We start from the raw sequence: 5,774 nt of genomic DNA on the forward strand, positions 1-5,774 counted from the left end.
TTGTGGTTTGGTGTATCCTCTCTGAGACTGTACTCTTTAAGTGTTGGTTTTGTCAGGGATCATGCTCTTTTTGTGGTACTGATCTGCAATATCAGGTCCAAAAGAACCATAACTTCAGACCATCGTGAAGTTTCGTAACAATATATATATATATTATATATATATAATATATTATATATATATATATAAATATTAATAAATATATATATATATATATATATTATATATAATATATATATATTATAATTTAATATATTATATATAATATATATATATATATATATATCTATTATATATATATGTATATAAATATAGTATATAATATATATATATATACATATATATATATTATATATATATCTATATATATATATATATATATCATAAATATAATATATATATATATATATATATATAAATATATATATATATATATATATATATATATATATATATATATATATATATATATATATACATATATATATATATATATATATAGTATATATATATATATTAATATATATATATCTCATATATATATATATATATATATCTATACATATATTCTATATATAGTATATATATATATATATATATATATATATATATATATTATATAGTATATATATATATAATATATATTATAATCTATATATATAAGGCTATGCAGGTATCACATACATCCATTCAGGATAGAGCCTGAACATACTTACATGATGTCTAGATTTTAATAAAAATCATCTGAACACAAACCATAGAGGCAGCCAGATTCTGCTTTATTATGGCTGCATAAATGGTAGGTACTTTATTTTTAGTTTTTGATTAGTTTCCATGTATCAAAACATCCTATCAACTCTGCACTGTGTAGACCAAAATAATCATGACAAGCTATTGGAACAGTAGATGCTTTTCTATATGAATTCCTCGTGTATCTTGTACTTCCTGTATCGTAGTACTGTGCTGTATAAACAGATTTATCACGCCGTACAGGTTCTTTGATAATTAGTCTGTTTGAGATAAAGTTACTGATAAATCGTATTTATGTATACGTATTTTATGGTATTAATGGAGCAAACGAAATGGGTTCAAATGTGTCGGTCAAGATCAGTGATTTCTGTTCTGGATACAGTTTATTTAAAGGAAGACTGGACATGGGAGCCCTTCTAGAAGCGGAGGTTTTCAGTAACTACCCACTTAATTGAAGGTCAGGATCAGTTGTGGAATAAAATGAGGATAACCAATATGACTTGTTATTTGACAAATTTGGTTCCTTAATGCTAATTTCCTAATAACGTACCGTGCCGGAAGTTTCATTTGACGAGACCTTTGTGTTATACTGCACACCAGTATCTGCAATGTTACGATCACATGCCATGGTCAGGATATCCGGAGGCTTTTTTTGGAAATGAACTGTTTGTTTAGTCCTGGCTGGGGTGCGGGATGCGTTGCACACGTGGCTGGTATTTAGCCGATGACCTCTACCTATGTATTTTGTAAATGTATTTGCATGTATGTGTGTATATGAGAGAGAGAGAGAGAGAAAGAGAGAGAGAGAGAGATGAGAGAGAGAGAGAGAGAAACTCTTCTTTCCTGCTTTTTGTTTATCCTGAAGTATAAGACATTACATCTTTCAAGAGACAGTACGTGTTCCTTTCCAGGTGGAATGGCTTCTTCTTCCACTGTTTATATTATTATTATTATTATTTTTTGGAGATGACCACGAAGAGCAATAGACTTCCCGTCCCAATAGACTTTGCACCGGAAAATATGATTGTCCTAAATCTACCGTTATGACAGTTATGATAGTTGGCAAGATAAATTTAAAGTATCTAAGTATTTCATGGTAACAACCATACACATGTATACACACCTTCTATGCCCACACATGTACAATCACGAAAGATACGCATATATATATATATATATATATATATATATATATATATATATATATATATATAGATATACTATATATGTGCGTGTGTGGGTGTGTGTGTGTATGTGTTGTTGTTTACGTCAAAATCTCTCCAAAATGTGCAGTCACTGAATTCCTAAAGTTCTGAGCGCGTTAATTAAAAAGTATTATGATGGAGCCAATGGAAACGATTGCTAGATTTTTAGGTATGATTCAAAGATAATTGAATGCTAAATATCGGTGTTTATTTCATATATATTACGGAATATATACATATATTAAAATATATAATCGCGAAGACGGACAAAGGACGATGGCAGGATCCACGCACGAATGAAAGACTAATGACTGATCACATCAGTGGAATCATGGTGATTTTTCTTCTACAATGGCTGACCATAGGTGTTTGAAGGGGGAGGGGGAGGAGGAGCGTAGGAGTTGCTCCTGACAGACGCTGCCTCACGCGCGGCGGCAGCGTCTTCTTCAGCAGCCTTGGCGATCTGGTCGAGGACGAACTGAGGAAGGGTTTGGGGTGGGGGAATGCAGGGGCCACTGGCAGAGGTCGGACTGGGGCTGATAGCCGTTCTTCGTCAGCGACGTATTTAACTTCGACGAGGGTACCGTCAGGAGCAGTGTACCTATAAAAGCGAGTTAAAGGTTGCGAGTATGTCAGCAATCCAAACAGTTTTAAAACACAGGTTTTGGGTTGAATATTCAAAGCAATCTCAAAAATACAAGTAAGGACATAAATAGAAAACGGAAACATAATGGGTAGTCAACCCATGAAAACTATGGCGGCCCCTTACAACAAAATTTAAAAGTAATCCCCAATAAAAACGATAAATAAGATACATTTAAATCAAGACGGTAAATAGTTCAAAAAATTATTCCATAACATAAAATTTTACTTACGAGTACTGTCCAGCCTTGACGACGGCGCCTTCTGGCCCATCAGGGGAACCAGACTGAGAGAAGGCGATGCCGTTTTCAGCCTCGAAGTCGACGGCGAATCTTCCGAACTCGTCATGTGTTCGTTCGTCCCTCAAGATGGCGACTTGAGGGGCAACCTCGAATGTGGACACTCTTGTGGAAGGAGCTCCGTAGGTAGGGGCAGGGGCAGGGGGTGCAGGAGCAGGAGCAGGTGGGGCATTGTAGTCATATTGTGGGGCGGCAGCAGCCAGGGCAATGAGAGTACAGATGATGGCCTGGAAGTACAAAGACTCTTTGAGGAACAGTTGCTTCGGAAGGAAGTGGAAACTAAGCAGAGATTTCTGTGCAGTGTCAGTTTATCTTTTGCTCAGGGAGTTTAAGCCTTCATGATATTCAGACATTTAAACTTGGGTAGAATTATAGAAGGGAAAATGCACATCATGGTTTCAGAGATCAAGTAGGAATTATAGCAAAAGGAAGAAGTAGACCCAGGAAAGCTTACGGTCTTCATGGTGTCGTTGTTCGGAAGGAACTGATGCTATGTTGTCGGTGGAAAGGAGCTTTTATAAGACACCCGGGAGATCCTGCGATGACTGACCGACCACCCCTCCTTCGCCGCATCCTTAGGGGAGGAGGGAGCGGGCGTAGGATGCCCTTGGTGTGAGACGCATCCTTTTCTTTTCCTTCCCTTCACATCCACTGCCTTCCCGACGGTCGAAAATTGAGTGGCCCTTATTTTTTGCTCCATTTTTTGCTCTCCGCATCTTAATCGTCCGAGTCATCCCTTTACTCGGCCGACGTGATGTTTGTCCTCGTTTGAGAACGAGAGGCTGTTTGTGGCGTTTGTTGCCGCTTCCAGGGGACTAAAGAAAGCAAGTCACGCGAAGCTCGAGAAAACCCTTAAGGAATAGAACGTTGCAGAAAAGTAAACCATAACATCTCTCTCTCTTTTTTCTGTTTCTGTTTCGGGCTTTCCAGCCTTTTTTCAATTACCAGGATGATTTATAGTGACAGTCTATGCCCAGTTATCATGATCTGGATGTAGCAACGCTCAATGACATCAGCGCCTGTCTTGGGACCAGTTCTAACTGATCGGCGTCTTGTGATTTACAGCAGGGAAAGTGAACAAGCTAAATTGTCGGGAAGTAAACCGGTTCAGAGAAGTGTTTAGAAGAATTAACAAACAACAAATGAAGAAATGAGTGATATGAATGCTATCCGTCTTTGCATACTGAAAATCAATTACCATGCTTTGAATCTATTCCCGAGGAAAAGGGATTAAATTCTCTCAGCTATAATTCAGTGCAGTTAAAAAATTTTACGCGTCGTTTAAGTATTTACATTAATACAGATATACAAAATAATTACTTTGCAGAATATATGATCACACAACTCATAATCGTTTATATCTTTCTAAATGATGACCTGTTTTTGGTAACAGGAGAAAAGGCTGTAGGCCTTCATAAAATTAAAAGTTACACGTAATATATTTAAATTTAAAAGAATACGCTCCATTATGACCAAAATGAAACGAAAGCTAGCATGGTCGTCATTTAATACAAAGTTACAATAGAATTTTTAAAGCCTATTCAAGACCACCTTCTTCAAGCTATACTATAACTCATTGAAAGAAATCAGATTTTTAAAAATAACAAATAATAAAGTCCTTATAGGATATCTTTAAGCCTTTCTCATAAAACAAAAACCTATTGAAACTAATCGAAAATGATGTTTATATAGAGTGCTATTGACTTCCTAAGCTATCACCAAGATAAAAAACAAATCTTAGAGATTCTCACATTGTCCAGATCCTCTAATGAAAACTGTTACCCTCGCAAAGAGGACGCTAGTTACCTCTACATGAGATTCTGGCAGAGGCTTTTTGCATGTATAGTTTTACTCTCAAGTTAGTTGAATAAATTACTTTATTCTTTAAAACTGAAGATTAGCTATAATTATATAATCCGATTTAATATTTTCGGTAATTCCATGGTTGTAGATGATTTATTAGATGTACGGTTTTGTACCATTAATCCTTATTAACATTACATATGAATTTAAGTAGTTTTTTTATAGAACAGTAATTTTGCTCGGTTGATTACTTTTCTTGACGATGAAATTTTTCTCTACCCTCGAGTGTAATACTGTTTGCAGTCGTAACTAGTTCATTTGATCAATAAAGCAGCTTATTAGCTGGGAAAAGTGCCAGGAACACAGAATGAGTTTCAAAACACTACAAGAAATCATTTTTTGTTTCCTTTAAAAAAAATAATAAACAATAAAATAGTAACCAACAGGTCATATGAGATAGGTTCCTGGGCCAAACGTCGGTCACGTGCCAACCCTTTTTTTTTTTTTTTTTTTTTTTTTTTTTTTTGACCATTAGCACGTTTCGGAAACCTGAGGATGCCTGACCACGATATGGGATTGTAACATTGAAGATACTGGTATGCAAAAGCTGTTATGATCTTATTTATGACCTCGTCAAGAGAACTTTCTGTGTGATGCATTCCAAGGATATTAGCTTGACGAGTCCAGTTTGACAGACAAGTCATATCGGTTATCAGTGGAAGGCTATTTGTTACTCTTCACTCTGTTATATTCTGCATTTGCCCTCTATAACATTTCTAGTAAATCTCCATTCAGAGTTATATCTTGGCTGAACGATCGCATAGCATTGCTGCAATATCAGTTTCAAGCAGCTGTTTAATGTATTACTAAATTTCCATTTAGATATTCCTATAATATTGAACACATTACGTCGTTAAAATGGGTTCAATTTTCATCTGTTTTAGATCCAAGATTCGATTGGTTTTATGAGAATACTTCATCAACTTCAGCACCATCGCTTACCTGCAACTATTTCAACTACTCGTTCGGGTACCCACTCCCCTCATATCAGTAGTTGCAACTTGCCATCTGTGAC

General features: G+C 35.6%; 1 pseudogene; it reads right to left on the reverse strand.

Moving 5' to 3' along the window:
• Window positions 1-2,141: 2,141 nt before the first annotated feature.
• LOC135206433 (cuticle protein AM1199-like) lies at window positions 2,142-3,503 on the reverse strand (annotated as a pseudogene).
• Window positions 3,504-5,774: the final 2,271 nt, after the last annotated feature.

Source organism: Macrobrachium nipponense, chromosome 31 (genome assembly GCF_015104395.2).
Source record: "Macrobrachium nipponense isolate FS-2020 chromosome 31, ASM1510439v2, whole genome shotgun sequence".
Taxonomy (NCBI): Eukaryota; Metazoa; Arthropoda; class Malacostraca; order Decapoda; family Palaemonidae; genus Macrobrachium; species Macrobrachium nipponense.